The sequence below is a fragment of the Lissotriton helveticus genome, chromosome 10, assembly GCF_964261635.1.
Source record: "Lissotriton helveticus chromosome 10, aLisHel1.1, whole genome shotgun sequence".
NCBI lineage: Eukaryota > Metazoa > Chordata > Amphibia > Caudata > Salamandridae > Lissotriton > Lissotriton helveticus.
In genome coordinates this window covers 606057979-606080492 of record NC_136071.1, presented here as the reverse complement: position 1 = coordinate 606080492, position 22514 = coordinate 606057979, and the positions used below count along the sequence as shown (strand labels likewise).

General features: G+C 45.2%; 1 protein-coding gene across 2 annotated transcripts in view; it reads left to right on the top strand.

The window, feature by feature from the left end:
* CLUAP1 (clusterin associated protein 1) overlaps positions 1-22514 on the top strand; it is an 839181-nt gene that overhangs the window by 524029 nt on the left and 292638 nt on the right. The gene's annotated exons all lie outside the window — the stretch shown is intronic.

Sequence of the window (22514 nt, the reverse complement as noted above, 5' to 3'; positions counted from 1 at the left end):
CTAAAAGAATCAGAACAGTACCTTAGACCAGTGGTTCTCAACCTTTTGACTTCTGTGGATCCCCCCTAAGCGCCTGATTGGGAGTTTGGTAGTCCATGGGACTGCCAAACACACGCTAGAGATGCAGTGGTGGTCCGGGGCTGCCGCACCAGCGGTCTGACCGCCGTATTACAATTACTGTGGTTGTACCTCCAGGGAACTGCTGCAACCGCCAGGGATCCATGATCCTTGGCAGTGGCGCAGTGGTCTAAGGCCACAATATGCTTGGTGGTGCTGCTGCGGCACTGCCAAGCATATTATGAGTTTCCTCACTGCCCTCCTTTTCATGGCGGTGAGCCCACCATGAAAAGGGTGGCAGTGAGGAAACTTAGTTGGCCCTATAGGGCCCCCTGGTGCCTTGGCGTATGAGGTGCAAGCAGGTGACACATGGTGTGCCCCTTTCTATTTCTGTACCCCCAGTTCCAGCATGGTATGGACTTTACAAACCATGCCGAAACACGCTGTGGCCGTCCCACCACGCTGCCTTTTTAAGGCTTTCCTATGAGCGTTTGAAAGGCAGCACCATGGGCCCCTCCCGGATTACAATTTGTAATCTGGGGGTGGTCAGCAGTGGTCTTCAGCTGTGTGGGAGTGGGCTGTGACATGCCACCCCTCCCCCACACCGCCAAGCTTACAATCAGACACTCAGTCATTACTGGTACATAAAGACCTCCACATAATCATTATTGGAATCCGGGGAATCCCACTGAGTCATTACTGGAAGCCGGGATACCCAGCCTAAGCTTTTTCCGTGATTGAGAAATATTTTATTTAATTCACAAACCAATATTTACAAAAAAACAACATTTGAACTTCCATAGGGCAAGTTTGAGCTTTTCTAAATTCGCTCACTTATCGTCCATACTACATTCAGTTTGATGAACTGGCTCTGCTCCCTCGAAACAATCTGAAGATTCTAACTTAATTTTTAGCCTCCAATTTCAAATTCCTTTACATTCACATAACATTTTAAATTTTTCAATTTTGCTTGTTTATTTATATACACTTTATTAATCTGTTAATATTAATTAATTTTCTAAGCAGTCGCGGACCCTCTGAGTAGGTTTCATGGACATCCAGGGGTCCCGGACCAGAGGTTAGGAACCAGTGCCTTGGACTGTTTGTGGATATACAGTCTCTGATCATGCTGATAGCGTGATGACCCATTTGGAACTAATACAAACACTGTTCAGCTATAGATAGTTTGTTTTCATACGCTGGAATCCAGAATAAGCGCCAAGACTTGGAATTTTATGGACAGTGTATTTCCCTAACATTTTTAATTGATGCATCTCCTATGATAACACTCTGAAGGATGCATGTAGAATACTATTGTCTGAACTGACTCTTCTGTCATCAAAACAGTAATTACTTCATTGCAAACTTTTTTGACATATTTCATGTACAGATTTGGATTGTAGTAGTTTGGCTTTTCCTTCCTTTATTAGAGGCACGACAAAGTCCTATCCTCCCAGAATATTCCCTTCCTAACCTTAATAGTGTCAACTTGGCTGATAACCTTCTATCTCCCCATCCATATTATTATTTATTTTAGTTTTAATGGCACTCTGTATTGTCCTTTGGCTACTCCAAAGCATTCTGCTGAAAGAATCCAAGAGGCTGGACATTTTTGGGAAGTTAATCTTCCCTTTCACCAGCTTAGGGTGCCGTATTGTGAGTACCACATTATATCACAGAAAAAGGAGAGACTGTAGGGCGATATAGGGCTCACGCCTGCCCTAAATAACCGAAATAAACACAAAAATTGGTGTAGCACCCTCCAAGATCTGCTACCTGCCTTTTCAGCTGATAAGCAAGTCGTTGTCTGGGACCCAAAGAGTTCCTATGTGCTGCTAACTGTGCTTAACCTAATCTCAATATAGTACGAAAGCAACAGGTGTGTAACCCTTAGACCAGGTTGAGATCTGGGTAGGTAACCAAAAAACTAACAACAATGTCTCAACCACTATTATTTGAGGAAGGCAAGTATATATGCATGTATAAAACATTACAAGAAAGAAAAAGGGAGACTCGTGGTAAGGTTTGAAAAGTGCTCATGGCATCATATATTGAAAAAACACATTATATACAATAAATGACAGTTGTATCAGCACTGTGCAAAGAATTGCAAGGGCAACCCTAAGAGAACTAGTGCACTAATGTGCTTGTGACAGAAAATTGATAGCGCAAGTGACACATGAAACAGCAGCGAAAAGGCGCAATGTGACAAGGTGAAAAATTATGTACAAAGATATATGGTTCAACAATTGCTAATTGCACAAGAGATCAAAGTTTGGTCAGTGATTTTCTCTGAACCATATTGAGTTTTGCGTCGTGAATTTGCGCTGGATTGGTCGACGACGTTTCGATCCTATTGAATCAGGATCATCTTCATGACCGGGTAGCCGAATACGGGTGCTGTACAGAAAAGGGGGGAGAGAAAGGGGGAAAATTCAGGGACGGTTATGGACTGGGGGAAGGTGCGCGAGGAGAAGGAAGCCTGCTTGGGAAAGAGCGCCTACCTGAAAGAAGCAAAGTGTGCGAAGAGGAGAAAGCTCAGTAAGTTCAGGTAGATGGACCAGGATCCACGGGCTGTGCGCGAGGATTAGGCGCGTTTACGTCGTGGGGGTTGCAGGAAAGCAACAAGAGGTTCTTAGGGGTAAAGGATCATGTCAGTTGGGGAAAAGAGGGGGGGAGAGATGGTAAGAGCCATGCGAGGTACGCGGTGGTGCAGTCAACTTACTCACCAAGGGAATCTGTGAATGTGCCTGTAGCAGGGTCGGAGCCCCAAGCCACTGCTAGGAAAGGACGGGATGTAAACAGTCCGTGGAGGTATCCTTTATGAGGGCGAAAAAAATGGGAATTGTCCTGTCAATGTCACCGGAGCATAAGGTGTACGCTGGGGCAAGGTATATCAAAAAGTCGTGGACAGGCTTATCTTGAGTTCTAGGTGACGGCTGTATGAATCAATCGGGGACAGGATGGTCGCTTCAATTAGTGCCTGGCCGCAACGTTCGTGTGCGGCTTACCGGTGTCTGGTAAGGAGAAAGTGAAGCCAGTAGAAAAAGACGCAGAGCTTCTAGGTACGGAGCGTCATGTGTCTATGACGGTGCAGACTCGGGATGTGTACAGGTAGTCCAAGTGTCAGCGCAAGCTAGATTGATAACATTAGAAGGGAAGGGGCGGAGAGGCAAGGGATGGAGGGTGAAGGTATACAAGGGGCCCAGATGGGCAATTGTTGGAAATGATTTCAAAGAATCAAGAGGATTTTTTTGTTTAAACAACAATGTGGCTGCAGCATTTGAGAACACAGTAATGACCAATTGTGATGATGCATGCGGCTTATCAGCAGCAATACCAATTTATAAAACAAGATTGCTGGTGTCATGTTCAGAAGGACATCAATCGAGGCATCTAAACGTTTCAAATTCAAACAACATGTATGATAGCGGCAACTGTGACCCTTGGTTACAGGTGCCCTGTTCAATCAGATGGCGATAAGGTATCTAGATGTCCAGGACTAGGGTAGAATTGTGGGGCGAGGTCAGATAAAGTATCGTGGAAGCAAGGGGTCTCTGGTGTATTCACAGTTGAACGGTGCTATTCCATTCATCAAGGGTATTCAGACCATGGTTAACGGAATTGCAACTCACTCCTGTTAAGTAATGCTTGGAGGTTTCCTCCTCTGGTAGGTAGTAGGGGTTGGTCAATCACCTGCCAATTGATGTCCAGCTCGCTGTGTTTTTTTTCTATATAGTGTGAAACCAGCGGGGCAGTCATAACTTTGCAGTGGATCCTGCTTTTGTGTTGGATTATTCTTTGTTTCACCATTTGGGTGGTTTGGCCGATGTATATCAGATGTGATTGACCAACCCCTACCCGGACAAACTAGCTCTTCGTGTCTACTTCCTTCTGAAGGCGGTGTCAGCCAAAACATCATGTTGCTGTCATTCGTCGCTCCACCACACCCTTCCAAGGAAGAGGAGAGACTCCACTGGTTGGATCCAAAAAGAGCTCTGTTCTTTAACATTAATCGCACCAAAGACCGCTAGGTGGATGATCAACTCTTTATCAGGTCCACAGGAGCGAAAAAAGGCAAGGCAGTTCAAAAGAGAACCGTCTCGCAAGGAATTGTACTTCACATTAAAATATGCTGTGCACTACCTAAGAAGCAGCCTCCTAAAGGCTTGTGGGACCCTTCCACCAGGGCCATCGCTGCTTCTACTGCATTAACATGCGGGGTCCCTGTCCTGGATATCTGCCAAACTGCTACATGGGTATCCCTCTACATGTTCATGAAGCACTACTGCTTGGACAGTCAGGTCCTTTGAGACATGTATTTTACCCACTTGGTCCTTCATGGTTTCCTGGTTTGAGCCAGTTTGCAACTCACCTCCAGGAAAATTTTACTTGGGTATCTAATCTAAGGTGAGCAATCCATGGTTAAAACTCTATACCGCAGGGCTCGAAAATTCCACTCGACTGCTCGCATAGTCGAGCTAAATTTAACAAGGTCGAGCTGTTTTTAGGTCCAACTCGCCCTTTCTGGCGAGTAGGAAAACAAACCAACTTTTGTCCTCTGTCTGTGTACCTAGCGAACAAGTCACTACCTTTGGTGACGTTTTTTCTGGTAGATACTCTACGTAACTGCAGATTCCTCACAACCCTCCCATCCACCCCATTCTGCAAACCGGGCTCGTCAACCTAACATTCGTTAGATTCTGCCTCTAGGTCAAGCAACCATTCTGACATGGCTCTGCGATTTTTGGTGCTGCAGAAGCTGATGTCAGTGAGCCTGGGTGGCACCTATATAGGCGCTCACACGTAACTTCTGATGTGGCTGATGGGCGCCCATCAAAGCCACCTACTGGCATGCATAGATACTGCTCAAGATTGTCCGTATCCAGTCTAACGACTGGTGAATATTCTTACATGAGGAATTTGTAGTTAGATAGTCACTATTAGAAGATGCGGTAAGTAAGTTGTTCTTCTGAGCCATGTGGTGTATGCCTCTTCTTACTTATTTGTGAATGTTTTATTTTTAGATCTTGTCTGTGGGCAACTCATAAGCTGTCTGTTATCAAAGACCTGTTGTGGACAATATCAATGTTTTCAGTGGCTTTGGGTCAGCTTGTTCTTTTCCATTGGTTGCCTTTCTTGTCACTATCATTTGCTTGCTTCGATTTCTCTGTCTTTCGTTCTCTTGTGATTGTCTCTCCTGTGAAGCATAGCTTCTTTATCATTCTTTTAATTGGATGACGCATACCCTTGCAATGCCCAGATTCAGAGAACTATTTTCTTTCTTTCGATTTTAGCACTCCATGGGAATGCATGTCTTTTCTTGCTCTCTCCGTCGTATGCTGCTTTCCACTTCAAGTTACCATCCACTATCTGCATTTTTCTCCCCACCACCAAATCATCATTTCCTATTCTTACCCCAAGCTGTCAGTCTATAAAAAAAAAAAAATTTAACTTACACCCCCTAAGCTGCTCCATTGCTTCATCGAAGCTCATTCTTCCTTGTTGCTCCTTGCCCTGTTCTTGTCACGTACTCAAATATTCCTCTGTACCAAACCATAATTTTCAGCAGCATCATGCTGTATGTGCCCGCATGTGTGGTAATGCATGCATTTGCTCCTCACACTAAGCCTCCATATTGAGTTATGACGCATGCTTCACGGTCCTGTTGCACATATATCATCATGCTTTTTTACTTTTTCAACATGGTAGAGCATTAACTAAAAGCCTTAGCAAAACCATTAGTTCTGCATTGGTAAAGTCAAAAGTCAAGACCTTTTTGCTTTGCCAGTTCTTGATCTTTCAGGCCCCTAAATAGCAAACAAATTGTGGAAAACTGTTACACGAAAGCAACTGTGATGAACGCTGATTTGGTGCTGCACGAGACCGTTTATAGCAGATTTCCAAACCTATTGGTTTATTTTCATGCTTTATATCTGTTGACCCTATAATTATCCACTTAACTCTTCAGAAACACTTCCTAGTAATGAGGGTTGTGGCTTTTGCTAGATTTCCTATTTATTTATGAGGTTATTGTGTTACCAGTTTGCTTATCTTTCTCGATGTTCCCTGCTTTCAGCCTACGTGGAAGTGGTTGGTTCTTCTACATTCTTTCCACCTGTTGCCTATTTGTCGGTGGTCCCATTTTCTCTTCAGCCAAAAGTGGCGGCTGAGTTGCAGAAATTAGTACAAAGCGCACAAGATAGGTCTTAACTGTTTTGTAGAATGTGTGTTATTTTCAGAGAGTTTTGATTACTTCACTTATTTGTCATCACATCTTATTATCCACTTAGTTCTTCCGCGTATTGAAGGAGCTAGCTAGCTCTGTTCATTGATATCCTTTTTCCTACTATGTAACTGGAACATGGCCTGGCCTCATTGTTCTTTTAAATTGTTGTGTTATTTTAATTAAGTGGTTGAGTTAGCAGTTTCCTTTTCTTTCTCCTTTTCTCCTTTTTCCTCGACTTGCTTTGAAGGTCCTAACCCTATATGGTTGTGGGTACATCCTCCATCTTTGAAGGTCTATAAATGGTGGCCACAGTGTGAATACTCACCTAAATGCAAGCTGTTCCATTGCTAGGAAACCTGTTATGTGGTTCGTGCTACCCTGGCATGCAACAGATTCTCCTTTAGGAATCTAATCAAGTATGACGTTACTTATGACATTCTTAATGAACATTTGTGTAGCCATCCTATCGATTGGACTTTGTTCTTCCCGAGCTTAAGCTTAACCAGCAAGAGGGGGGAAATAAGAGGTGAGTCAAGTGGCTTTTATCTGCAAGTCTGATTGGAATGAACTTTTGTGGACTAATTTTGTGGCAAATTAGACTATTGTATCCCTCGTCTTCTGTTTTGCTTCATATGCATGCCTTCTAATCCTGTCCTCCTTCATCAGTTTACTTCTAGTCTTAGCATTTCAACGAACTCTTGCATATGACTGCTTGATTATTCTGTGACCTGATGACAATGCTATATATTCTTATCTTAGCATGCTTGAAAAGCACATTTTCACTCAAGACTCCAACCCATGTGGACGGGTATATTTTATCTGTCCTCCAACAAAAATGGTGGTTTCCATGTCCCTTCGATTGATGTAACTTGGGCTGACAATTGACTCATTCTGTTTTTATTCTAATTACTCTGCCAGCCTCTCAATCACCCACTAACATTCAACACACTGGGTTTTGATTTCTAAAGAGAAAACATACTCTATCCTCGCTGGCAGACACAATCAGACTTTCTCAGATAGTCTCACCTGGTATTGGGATTTTTTTAGTCAATGTCTGGCATGTTTCATGTCGTCATTTCGGTAAAAACTAAACTAAATGCCCGAATAACTTCTGAGACGTGGTATGTGAAAATCTCTTAGAGAAAACTACTAAGTCAAGGACCTTGGCATGCCAGTACACCCATGAATGTAGAGACTGAGCCACTATTAAAGGACAACTACATTCGTATTTCCAAGTTGTAATATACAAGAAAAGAACCAGTTCCTAATGCTCTTCACACAAAACCTACAGCATCAGCTTCACAAGTTAATGCATTTCAAGACTTTGGTAACAACTTTGCTAATTGTTTCTCATAAAAGTAAGAATGTTTAAACAACAACTAAATTGCCCAGTGACTGCAGACCTAACTGCCTGTTTTTCTGTCCCTCCTGATTGAAGTATTTGTTCTGCGCCTTTGAGCCAATTGTCGCTTTAATACATGTTACCATTATAATAAGAAATAAGGATCTCCATTATACTCCTGGTATTTTTATAAATTTAACCCCACTATTTTCGTTTGGGGCTCGAAGCACTTCTGCACTTTTTTTTCGCACTTGGGCACTAGTCGCACTTTCCCTGTACTGTTTTGTCTACTCACTTTGTTAAGAAATTCATATGTACTATGTACTCAATATTGACTTTGTAATTCTGTGATGTTCTTCTTTTAAAATGAAATGTATAATGTTTTGTACTTTTATGGATTGCAATATATCCGAAATAAAGTCAATTTGATTTGATTTCGTTTGGGGCATCTGATTACTTAATTGATAACAACTGGGTTAATAGCAAACCAAATTTAAGATGGCAATGTTTAACCCACTTCTTAAAAACAAAATTCTCTACCCTTTGGGCTCTGTCAATTTCCGTTCAGGCTTTCTTCTTTTGGAAAGAGCAGCCATTCAGCGATTAGATAGTTGGCCATAGGTCTAGAATGAGTGTGGAGGGGATGTTGTTTCATGAGGTATGAAAAATTCAGGGTGGAGGTAGATTGTGGTAGCGGGGTAATCTTTTTGGACCTATTGACTGAACTGAAATCCAATTCTCCAACACCTTGCTGAGGCTAGAATTTAGGAGCCTTAATTGGGTCACAGTAATAATGTATTGCGTTCTGCCCATTTCAGTCTTCACCCAAGTTTATAAACTGGCGAGTCCCACTAGGGAGTCTCTCAGGAATTCACAATCTCTCTCTTATTGGTTATCTATCAGTTGAGGCCCCTGACATTCCTGCTTAACTCCTTCAGGGTGGGATTTCCTTCCATGTACACCGATGATGTACAGCTGCTCCTATGCCTAGAGCCTAACTGGAATCTCAAAAAACAGATTTAGCCTCAATATTCAGAGTCTTTAGACATTGGATGACTCGTAATCATCTCAAAATCAGTCTTTCCAAGTTGACCATTTTGCTCACTTCAGTGCGTTCTATGCATTGCGGCTCTGTCATGTGGGCTTCCTCTAAGGATCATTGGCCAGCCGATGCTAATTATATGAACCGTATCCTACTGATTGAAATTGGGATTTTCCACTCTCCACTAATATGCACCACACGTTCTTTGCTCACTCTGACTGCTCTGTTCATGCATCAGCTGCACCAGTGATGGACTTCTTAAGGGCGCTCTCAACATATTTCAGACAGCTGTTCAACAAGGTAAGCTCATTGCTTTGTTGCTGGAGCCTCCTGTTCGTACTAGTCTTCTATTGTGCTACTTTGATTGAGGGTTGGGGATTTCCTATCGCCCGACGCCCAGGACATATTGTTTGCTGACAGGGACAACAAGTTTCTATGTTTTTATTGTCCCTCGGGCAAGTAGGCTCAACTTCCTGCAGCAGAAACCTTTCCCTGCACAGAACTCCAAAATCTTTCTAACCTGCTTACAAAGGCGTGCTGATTTTATTGGCATAACTTTCCAGGACTTAATAGTCCTTTGATTCACTAACAATAATGAACAGAAGTGCTAAACTCCTTTCTGACCACGGCGCGCGGCACTGACAGTTCTTTGAAGATTGCAGGGCAGGGCTGGCCTGGCTTACGCTTTTGGACAAGAAAAAAACACTCTGCTTACAGTTTCATTCAGAGTGCAGGCTGCCGCTCATAACTGCACCCTGAAGTCATGTCGGCTCGTCACCGTTGCTTGTAAGCAGAATGAGCAAGTGCAATGGTGGCCCCTTCCTTCAGAGGTCATTGCCCATGTTCCTTTGTTGTAAAGCATGAGGACTATCACCATCAGCAGCCGAAATTGCGGATGCTCTCACCCCCACACTGTGGCTATTACTGTGATCAGCAGAGTTATTATCTTAGCCCACTAGGTAAGAGAGACAGCAAAAGCGCAGTAAAATATAAATGCTTAAGTTGCATTTGTAAGGATGAATTTTTCGTAAACTTTGACGTTGACAAAATATTGTGCCCAGCCCCACATAAAAAAAAGTGTTGTTAAAATCCACTTTTTTGATGGGGAGCTTAGTACAATATTATATCATGAAGTTTATGAAAATTCATCTTTACAAATGCAACTTAAGCCGTTATATTGATATTTTTACCACGTTGTTGCTGCCTTCTCTTCCCTAGTGGACTGAGATCTGATAAAAAACACTTTAAACCAATGTATTTATGTGTGTGTTCGTGAGCATGGCCCCATTATTGGATAGGATTTTGACAACACTTTTTAATATTTTAGTTAATTGAAAGCTTGTGAGGTTCTAAAGCTAAATCTACTGATTAAGGGACGCCCTCCAATAAAACCAGGGGCGTAGTGAACCCCTCTAGCTACAGCAGAAGTGATTTTTTTTATGGGCCTCTCAACTGCAACTTGACAGATAAGAGATCATGATTAACTAAAAGGAAAAAAGAAGATGGGTTTCTAGAAAAGAGAGCGAAGGGTGGAAGAAGGGCACAGTTTACATGAGTGGATGAATGTATGGGTGGATGGATGAGTGGGTAAAAGGATGGATGGTTGGGTGAAAGGCTGGATAAGTGTGTGAAAGGGTGTGTGAAAGGATGGAAAGATAAATGGGTGACGGATAGGTGGATGAATGGGTGAAAAGATGGGTGTGTGAGAGGATGGGTGGCTCAGTGGAGGTGAGTGAGAGAATGTGTAGATGGGTGGATGAAAGGTTGACAAAGTAAATGGAAATCTGAAATGGATGGGTGAATCGGTGGGTAAAATAATGGCTGAGTAAATAAAAGTTTGAGTGGATAGAAGGATGTCATAGTAATTTTAAATCTGAGAGGATGGATGGATAAATAAATGAATGGCAAAAGGACCAATTGATAGCTGAAAGGTTTTATTTATTGATTAGTAAGTCAAATGATGGATGCATGGGTAGATGGATGCGTGTATTGATAGTGGATGGGTGAACAGATGGATAGATGTAAGGAATGGCTAATGGATTAATAGAATGGGGAAGAATGAATGGATGACAGAATGTAAAGGTGAAACGGTGGACATGAGCAGATAGTTGTATCATGAAAGAATAATGGACAGATGCTTGGATGGAAGTGACAAAGGACTTTTGGGGAGGTTCAAGCTCACTTACATATCTTGCTTGGTGACAACGGAGCATTGGTCAAAGTAGAGGGTATTTTAATTTTCTGCCTACTCCCTTGAATAAAAAATCAAAGGGCTTTTCCTTTTACTTAGCAACAGAGTACGACTGTAAATCACACAACATAATGATCTCCTCTTTTTATGAGAACCCCAACTTCGCTTCACTCAGCACATAGAGGATACTACCTGTGCAAATGGAATAAGCTGTGCATCGTGGGCTGTGCAGAGATTGCTTTGTGCACTATACTGAAGATGCTAGGAACAATAGTAATGCAAGGTATCGACCATGTCTTACTTGAGTTCCACACGGTACCTGAGCTACACTGCGTATGACCTTTACAGTGACCTGTGCAGGACATGAGCGGTATAATAGGTATGAACAGTGCTGTGCATCATTCATGTAAGGGGAAGGGATTGTGCATGAGGAAATTGTTATATCGGAGGTGTAAAGTGTATGAGCTGCACTGCAGACAATATAAGTTACTCTAGAGATGAGATTTCCACACCCATGGGTTATGCAGGAGCTATGCAGAACACTAGGTGTGTGGAGTTTTAGCTTTACTTTGCATGAAGTCTGCATGGTATGACTTGGAAGAGGCAACTAAGTAAATTGCACTTGCTGTGAAAGGCATGATCTTTCTTCTTAACATCATCAATGACAAGTCAGTGCCTGCTGTACCCATATTAATATTTTTTCAGTGGCCCATCTTTGGGGTTTTCTAATGGGTGCATTTTTTCTTGCTGGCTTCCTCAAATCCCCTCATCGTCTCTGAAACAAATTGGTAGTTTCCCAGGGAAATACTATAGTGACAAATTTGCCTTGGTTTGCTAGAGGTATGGTCGCCCACAGTTTATTGGGCTTGTCGGGGTGCTAATGTTTAAAACAAAATTGTGTAACATGTTCATGGGTCAAGTGCATTAAAGTTAGGTCTAGTAGAGAATTTAAGTCAGAACAGTGAGCAGGAATCTTAGCTTGCATTACTGACGGAGATTCCAATAAAAGGACGTGTACAATTTGTCTGCAACATTTAATGCGTTGTGGCTATGTGTATGGCTCCTTATTTATAATGAAGTGTATAAAGAAGAATGGAAGCAAGATTGGTGATTTTATTTTGAAAACGGGCAATGCACCCCAAACAATGTGCTCTTTGAAAAAATGGATGAAGATAGCAAAATATTTGCAACTTAAAAATGGTTGTAGTATGCAGAAAGCTACAATACAGAGTTTGAAAACATTAACTACCTTTGCACTAAGTAATAATTTAATACAACAGCTTTGGGTCATGTCAATATTTTAAAAACAAAGTAATGACAAATCAACGTAAAACTACTTGGAAAAAAAAATGAAGGTCCTCACTACTAAAAGAATGTTATGAATGTGAATTCACTGATCGATTAAATTCCACGGATGCAGAATTACGACTTTCAGAAATTCATAAGAGTTTACATAGGTTGTTGTGAAAACCTACAACAGTTCCATGTTCCTAAGCACACTCTTTACAAACATATAACGTATAACCTTTTTCAGGGTGCAGAGGGAGCTAGAGAGGAGTTTGTGGTGCTGTTAAACATGTACGTTGCACGCATGCACACATATGCACTGCAATTCAGGTCTGGAAAAAGCAACTTATTGCTAGTGAATACTTTTATAGGTGCAAAACCAATCTTTGTTTGTCTAAGCCGAACTTGCATGTATTGATAGCTTACATTTTGACTCTGGAACTAGACAGTCTACAAATTCTTGCTAAACTATGAAAGTCTACGTATTGGATATCATGCTTGGTATATGATCACAATTCTAGCAAACCAGGGAAGCAAGGTAGAATGAGAGGAAAGTAATGGTCCAAAAACTACAGTGTGGACAGTGTCAGACGGGGCAGGCTCCTTTATCCTCAGTTGGTAAACGAGGCACTGGACTGCAAGTAAAATCTAAGTTTATTTACAGTAACATTTTGTGAAAATTAGTGGATGTTTACAAATATCATTGTCCGGGTATTCTACTAGTCTCTTACTTAAACTGGAAAGAGAGCATCAATACAATCAGAGCAGTGAACTTCAATATAATGAAAGTGCAGACATTAACTGAGTCTTGCCTTGAGCAGAGCCCACTCAAACTGAGATATGCAGAGTCTGTGAATATTCAAATATTTGACATAAAAACCTAGTGTGTTGAGAGTCCTGTACAATGAAAAAGGTGGCATGAACAGATCAATGTAAGAATACAAATACAGATGTAAAATGAGCCCTGGCATAATCCGAGAGGCTGCTATCCAAGCTCTTATATGAGAATGCCGTCATAAATTGAAACCTCATTGTTTAGTACCAAATGGCACACGTAGACTTTTTTTTAAAGGACAAGTAGATTTTTTTACAGGACAAGTAGATTTCTGAAACATCTTGTCCTTTGGACAAGAAGATATTTTATAAAATTCCACACCCCAGCTTACTTTCTTGTGATTCCTTAGCTCTTTTAGTTTTTGGCAGGATCAGGATTCTATGGCAAATCCTGCATACTGAACCTATGTGCATTTAACCAGAATGGATTGCTTGCAATAGGAATGATTTCATGGCAGTTCTTGAGATTTACTTTAGTGATATTTTTGTTTGGAACAGTGTGGTCTATCTGTACATTGTTATATTAGCAAGCCAATGCCATTTATTTTGTGGAATGTTTTGTACTCAATATATATTAGAACAACACTTAAACAACTTGAAACGTTATGAATCCAGGAGGATCTTGCTCACTTTATCTTTTGGATATTTTTGTGCTTTGCTCGGATTATCATATGATTTATTTGTCAGAACCTTCGACTGGAGCCCAGACGCAGCACACAACAGATGGTGAGGGTAGGGTTGTTGACACAATAAATGTCAGTATGTGTTTGCCCTTTTTACATCCCAGGCTGATCTTTCCCAGGTAACTAGATCATTCTTCCACATACCCTACAGTTTTCCTCAACCTACAAGTCAGACATACTCCATCTGCTAAGTCCCTTTCCTGGTGCACATCGCCAGATCCAAAGTACTACAGGAATCTTTCTTACCTTGTGTATCTGGGCAGTTGTTGTGTTCCTCTGTCGTCGATTCTAGAGTGCATTGATCTGCAATCGGCTACAAGTAAGCTGACAACAGATTTCTGTAGTTCTCAAGGCCTGTCACTTTCAGCTAGCCTTTTTGAATATATCTTACTTTTAATTCCAATAGAATGCCTTCATCTTTTCAAGGCTTTATGTTGGAAGCGCTATATATCATAATATAGCCAAACCAGCATTTATAGACGTACAGAGAATAAACAACACAGCTGCTAAACCTTTACTTGAACTGAGGAGATTCAGTTATATCCCCCCCGAACGATGTTCCTTCAGTTGGCTGCTAGTGAAGCACCACACACCATTTTCTTTCTCTTTTAAGATATAATTAGAGTGATGGTCCTTTACCAGGGTATCAGCAGCTTTTGTGCAACCTAGCTAAACTAATTTCAAGGGTTTGGGGGCACATTTGTTTTGTTACATGGAGCACTTCATTCTACCTACCTGGCAGCTCCAGCATTCAGTGCTACCTGTTGGTATGGCTGCTGTTAGCTACTTCATCACAAATGAACTAGCCACAACTGAATTTTTACTATTTAACTACATTTTGTAACAGAAACGTGTGTCCTACGGAGGTAGGTTAGTTCTTTGTGACAATGCCACTAGAGCAGTGGCATTTTGTTTGTAGGTATTCCTACATAATTAGAACAGTGTTCCTTCCTACATGAAGATGAATTATTGTTGCAGTGTGTGAAGGCAAGAGTAGAGCAGTAGAGTTCCACTTTGTACAAAGATATCCATACAATTGTATTCCCTCTGTGAGAAGAGATGACAGAACAGGTTTACTCCAATTGTGATGGTATTGCTTTATTTAGAAGTTTCATATTGTGTCACACACCACCTTTCAGTCATTTCTGAGCTGTTTGTAGTCCGTGATATTAAATGAATCAATATTAAGGACAGATTTGTATTAGTACCTATCCTTTTTTTTTTTTAGGGCTCGCCTGCTGTGCGCATGCGCATAGCTGGCGAAGCTCTATAGGGGCTTAAACAGCGTTTACCCAAGCACGATTCCACTGGCGATTTCTTGAAGTGCATGTGCTTTTTAGGTCATTGCGCAAGCGCAAGCCCTAAAAAGTGCGTGCACAATGCCACCAGCCACCTGCCTGCCTGCCTCGCATTACCACATCAAAGGCAGCTTAGCTCTATAGGGGCTTAAACAGCGTTTACCCAAGCACGATTCCACTGGCGATTTCTTGAAGTGCATGTGCTTTTTAGGTCATTTCGCAAGCGCAAGCCCTAAAAAGCGCGTGCACAATGCCACCAGCCGCCTGCCTGCCTCGCATTACCACATCAAAGGCAGCTTCTCAGCGTGCGCTCATCCCCTAATTATTCACGGCCGGCCGGCCGTACTTTCAGTTTCACGGCTTTCCTTGTTAGGACTTGTGCCCTGTGTGTAACGTAATCGGTGCTTATGTAAAGCGCTCCAATACCTTTGGGTCGAGTTCGCGCTATATAAAATCTGCAACAAAAACAAGATGAGCACCTGGTCACTGGTGTCAAGGTCCCGAGTTGCCGACTTGCAGGATCGGAATAGTTGCAGAGGGCAGTCACGGATCAATGTGAGATTACAGCAGCCTTGGGTTAAACTAATTGAGGACACATGCTGTAATTAGCACGCAGTACTTTCAAAGCGCTTCATTTCCTTAAGCAGGTGACACACGCTTTTGACTCACAATTAGAGCGGCGGCTCGATTTATCGACCTCGGTAGAATAAACACTCGCAGTGACTTCATATCCGTCCACGAGACTGACTGTCAGGCGCTACTGCCACACGCACCCCGGTAAAATCTCAGTCACTTCCTAAACCAGTCGTTTCTTATACTGTTGTGAAGTCTCACCCATTACCTATCACTCACCTCAAACTCATCAAGAGTGTCACTGGTTCCCCATCGTTGTGCACATGTGGTTCAAGTGAGCAAACTCCATAGCTTCGTCAAAACTGCTGAGGAGTCCCACCCAAATCCACGTCAGAGGTGTCACGCTTCAATGGAGTCTCGCTAGTTATACGTCACTCACATCATTGGAGTCTCCCTCTCACGCGCCCCATCACTCACCTCAGGCAGTGCGCGTCTCTCTCAGTCATCATCAAACACCTCCTATAGTTCAATGGGGTCTCGGTCTCCCTCCATCACCTACGTCATAGACGCCAGAGTGTCCCTCACTCCTCATACAGATCCATGGTTGAATGCAGTCTCCCCCTTAAACCACCTCTCTCCTCTGACTGTAAGGAGTCTCTCAGTCCCTACCGTAGGTCTCACGGAGAACACAGGAGTCTCGCTGAGTCCATTTCACTTGTTGCATACCCGTAAACGAGAGTCCCACTCACTCTCCAAAGGAGTGGTCCCTTACGCGGTACCTGTCGCACTCATTGTCCGTCATTCAATTAAAATAGCTCAGCTGGGTCTCTCTCACTCTCCACAGCGGTGGTCTCTTGCAGCGCTATTTTTTCCCTTACTCTCGCTCGCTCACCTCAAATACATGTGTCCCTCATTCGCACTGTAATAGTCTCATACAAAGTGTCACTCATTTCCCTTCAATAGCCTAAATGTCAGTGGGGTGTTCCTCGTTTCCTCACTTCACTGGCCTCCCACGGTAGCCCTTAAACCACCTCTCTCCTCTGACTGTAAGGAGTCTCTCAGTCCCTACCGTAGGTCTCATGGGGACCACAGGAGTCTCGCTGAGTCCATTTCACTTGTTGCATACCCACAGATGCACCCACCACACAGCTCCACAGATGCACCCACCACACAGCTCCACAGATGCACCCACCACACAGCTCCACAGATGCACCCACCACACAGCTCCACAGATGCACCCACCACACAGCTCCACAGATGCACCCACCACACAGCTCCACAGATGCACCCACCACACAGCTCCACAGATGCACACAGCTCCACAGATGCACCCACCACACAGCTCCACAGATGCACCCACCACACAGCTCCACAGATGCACCCACTACACAGCTCCACAGATGCACCCACCACACAGCTCCTCCAAGGCACCCACCACACAGCTCCACTGATGCACCCACCACACAGCTCCACTGATGCACCCACCACACAGCTCCACCGACACAGCTCCACCGATGCACCCACCACACAGCTCCACCGATGCACCCACCACACAGCTCCACCGATGCACCCACCACACAGCTCCACTGAGGCACCCACCACACAGCTCCACCGAGGCACCCACCAATCAGCTCCACCGAGGCACCCACCACACAGCCCTACCGATGCACCCACCACACAGCTCCACCGATGCACCCACCACACAGCTCCACCGAGGCACCCACCACACAGCTCCACAGAGGCACCCACCACACAGCTCAACAGATGCACCCACCACACAGCTCCACAGATGCACCCACCACACAGCTCCACAGATGCACCCACCACACAGCTCCACAGATGCACCCACCACACAGCTCCACAGATGCACCCACCACACAGCTCCACAGATGCATCCACCACACAGCTCCACAGATGCACCCACCACACAGCTCCACAGATGCACCCACCACACAGCTCCACAGATGCACCCACCACACAGCTCCACAGATGCACCCACCACACAGCTCCACAGATGCACCCACCACACAGCTCCACAGATGCACCCACCACACAGCTCCACAGATGCACCCACCACACAGCTCCACAGAGGCACCCACCACACAGCTCCACAGATGCACCCACCACACAGCTCCACCGACACAGCTCCACCGATGCACCCACCACACAGCTCCACCGATGCACCCACCACACAGCTCCACCGATGCACCCACCACACAGCTCCACTGAGGCACCCACCACACAGCTCCACCGAGGCACCCACCAATCAGCTCCACCGAGGCACCCACCACACAGCCCTACCGATGCACCCACCACACAGCTCCACCGATGCACCCACCACACAGCTCCACCGATGCACCCACCACACAGCTCCACCGAGGCACCCACCACACAGCTCCACCGAGGCACCCACCACACAGCTCTACCATGCCCCCACCACACAGCTCCACCGATGCACCCACCACACAGCTCCACAGATGCACCCACCACACAGCTCCACCGACACAGCTCCACCGATGCACCCACCACCCAGCTCCACCGATGTACCCACCACACAGCTCCACCGATGCACCCACCACACAGCTCCACCGATGCAGCCACCACACAGCTCCACCGATGCACCCACCACACAGCTCCACCGACACAGCTCCACCGATGCACCCACCACCCAGTTCCACCGATGCACCCACCACACAGCTCCACCGACACAGCTACACCGATGCACCCACCACCCAGCTCCACCGATGCACCCACCACACAGCTCCACCGACACAGCTCCACCGATGCACCCACCACACAGCTCCACCGATGCACCCACCACACAGCTCCACCGATGCACCCACCACACAGCTCCACTGAGGCACCCACCACACAGCTCCACCGAGGCACCCACCAATCAGCTCCACGAGGCACCCACCACACAGCCCTACCGATGCACCCACCACACAGCTCCACCGATGCACCCACCACACAGCTCCACCGAGGCACCCACCACACAGCTCCACCGAGGCACCCACCACACAGCTCTACCATGCCCCCACCACACAGCTCCACCGATGCACCCACCACACAGCTCCACAGATGCACCCACCACACAGCTCCACCGACACAGCTCCACCGATGCACCCACCACCCAGCTCCACTGATGCACCCACCACACAGCTCCACCGATGCACCCACCACACAGCTCCACCGATGCAGCCACCACACAGCTCCACCGATGCACCCACCACACAGCTCCACCGACACAGCTCCACCGATGCACCCACCACCCAGCTCCACCCACCACACAGCTCCACCGACACAGCTCCACCGATGCACCCACCACCCAGCTCCATCGATGCACCCACCACACAGCTCCACCGACACAGCTCCACCGATGCACCCACCACCCAGCTCCACCGATGCACCCACCACACAGCTCCACCGACACAGCTCCACCGATGCACCCACCACCCAGCTCCACCGATGCACCCACCACACAGCTCCACCGATGCACCCACCACACAGCTCCACCGATGCACCCACCACACAGCTCCACCGATGCACCCACCACACAGCTCCACCGATGCACCCACCACACAGCTCCACTGATGCAGCCACCACACAGCTCCACCGACACAGCTCCACCGATGCACCCACCACCCAGCTTCACCGATGCACACACCACACAGCTCCACTGACACAGCTCCACTGATGCACCCACCACACAGCTCCACCGATGCACCCACCACACAGCTTCACTGAGGCACCCACCATACAGCTCCACCAAGGCACCCACCACACAGCTCCTCCGAGACACCCACCACACAGCTCCTCCGAGGCACCCACCACACAGCTCCACAGATGCACCCACCACACAGCTCCACAGATGCACCCACCACACAGCTCCACAGATGCACCCACCACACAGCTCCACCGAAGCACCCACCACACAGCTCCACTGATGCACCCACCACCGCCGATGCACCCACCACACAACTCCGCCGAGGCACCCACCACACAGCTCCACCGATGCACCCACCACACAGCTCCACCGATGCGCCAACTAAGCTCCACCAATGCACCCACCACACAGCTCCACCAATGCACCCACTAAGCTCCACCGATGCACACACCACTCAGCGCAACCACAGCATCACTCAGCGCAACCACAGCATCACTCAGCACCACCACAGCATCACTCAGCGCAACCACAGCATCACTCAGCGCAACAACAGCATCACTGGTTCAAATATGTTCTTTCAATGTTTCAAACTGTTTTCAAGCTTTCACGCTTTATTACAAATCACAAAAAGATGTTAATATTTCACTTCTGTTCTTGGATTTTCGTCGCAATAAAAAATACTGAACATAATCTTCACAAAAGTTATTTACAAAAGTTTAAGCTATTGCCATTACAAATTAAATAAATTATTTAAGTATTAATTATTTAAAAAAATTAAAAGCCATTGTTATTTGTAATATCAATACATCTAAGTCACGTAAATACAAAACATGTTGCATTACAAATGCTATAGGTGTCACATTTGCGAAAGTTATAACATTGGCATTGTAAATGACAAAGCTATTAATTTAGCTATTTTAAAAAATAACACATAAATAAAAAAAAATTCATTTGTAAGACCAATAGCTCAAACTTTCCTAATGCGAGCCCTATTGCATTTCCAATGCTTGTTTAACTTTATTCACAGCTGCAGTGTCACATTTTTCCGCATTGTCATTACACAGTGTCAACATATCAGCCGGTGTTTTCTGTTTTCTCCCCATGCATTACCCCTATTGTCATTTCTCAACCGTGATACTAGACAGGAGAACTTAGACCTTAGAAATGTACAATTCAGTCTCATTTCAGCATTGTATTATGATGCAAAGGTAATGCCACAACATCCCCTCCCCCTCCCACCTCCCCCACCCATCTGTGTACATGAACTTCCCCATTAGTACCTATCCTTGATGATGTAGACTCTCAGTAGAAGGCCACACCTTATATCTCAAAGAGCTAAATGTAGTGCAGATAGTGTAGTTCAGCCCTGAAGCCAATGGATGTGAGTAGAATAGGAGCCTTCCTTAATTTATGTATTTGTCCTGCTTGTTGATGGATCAAGTGAGTCTCAGCAAAGGATTCTGAATGGTGCATAGTTGAGGCTCCAGGCAACACTCCACAGCATCTGCAAAGCTGTTGGTTCAATTTAACAAGGTTTCCATAGGCACTGTAATAAAAAAAAACTTTATGAATCCAGCAGACCATTGGCAGATTGCCAATGCCATAAGCCATTTCATGGAGACCCACACATTTTGTCCTTCCAACCATTGGCGAAGATTCTTATGAGGTAGATGTTGTCCTCTTAACAGAATCCAGACATATTTCCTATCACTCGTCCAGACAGAGATTTCAGAAACGTAATGCTATGGGTCTCAAAGTGTTTGCTTTCAGCAGCTTGACATCACATAGGGCTAACACCGTCTGACTTTTGGGCCTCTATGTCCATGATTTATGGGTACTGGCAAAAACTATAGTCTTCGGCCAGCCAGAAAATGTGAAGTACCTCGTGAGCCATGGATGGACACATCTAAACAGATTCTGAAGAGTGGCTTTGACTTTGTGAACACAATGGCCCGGTCTATGGGTGCTGCTGTTATGCTGTGACGACACGTTTGGATGCTTTTCACTGGATTTTCTGGGGATGTCTAAATTACCCCGATAGACATGCCCTTTTACAGACAATCACTATTTGGAGAAAAAAAACTGTTTTTCCTTGGAATGATTTAAAGAACAGCAGAGAGAGGGCCTAGCCTCACATGCACAACAATTACACCAACAATATTGAAAGATCTGTGACTACTGTGGGGTTGCACATTCACAGCAAGTGCGATGCAGTGCGCGCTACGAAATTTGTTTTATTAATTAAATTGTTTACTTACCTGCAATTATCCATATGCCGGTTTTTAGCACCCTCCACCCCGCACCTCCCCCTCCCCGCCTCCATGCCCCACCGTAACTCCCTCACGGGCCGCAGCTGCCATTGACTGCAACTGACGGCAGTGGCGGCTGGCATATACCGGGATGGATGGGTGCGCGCATGTGCAAAATAATTTTTTTTTTTTAATTCAAACTTACCTGAACGAAACATCCTCTGCTCCGATCCTCTGCTCACCACCAGAACTGGAAGTAGCAACTCCCTTGACCACTAAGGGTGCTGCATCCCCTTTTGTATCATCCCCTTTTGTATCATCCCCTTTTGTATCGCTCATGCAGCATGAGAGCAGCACCCTGATTGGTGGGAGCGGCCTTACTCCGGCGCTCCACAGCCCTCTGAAGGGTTTGTCTTGCTCTAAACAAGCTGTCTTAGGATAGTTGGGTTAGAGCTGTTTAAATTGTGCATGTGTGACTGGCCGTTTCAGGTTGGCAGGCCAAAAAGACATGTGCACTTTAAACAGTGCCATACCATCCACCCTCCTCCCTGCTGAGTAACATGCTGCTATCACCCAGCAGCTACCCCACCCACGTCCTGATGCTGTTTTCGGGCCGGGGAAAAAAAATAAAATTGTAATAAATTACCATTTTATTTTTATGGGGTTTGGGGGGGTTTAAGTGGGGCGAAGCTCCCTCGCTCCAACTGAGGAGCCGCCCCTGCCTGACGGGATAGGGTGGAAAATCGGCTCTTTTCAGACTTCATTCGAACCAACGCACATTTCACCTTAGGCCATCCTCTATATAAATATTTGCTATATCCTGGCTAATTAAGACCCTCCAGAAGGCATTCATGCTCATTCCTCCAGGGTCTTGGCTGCCAAAGAACACGAATCCGATCTTGTGTTATGTAACAGGTGCTCATGTAAAGTGCTCCAATGCCCTTGGGTCGAGTTTACTCCATAAAAAACTGCCCAAAAATGAGTTTGTGCTTTCATGTAGTTTAAACTTTATTGTACATAAAGAAAAACAGACTACAAACGATATTAAAAGTCTACGCACAA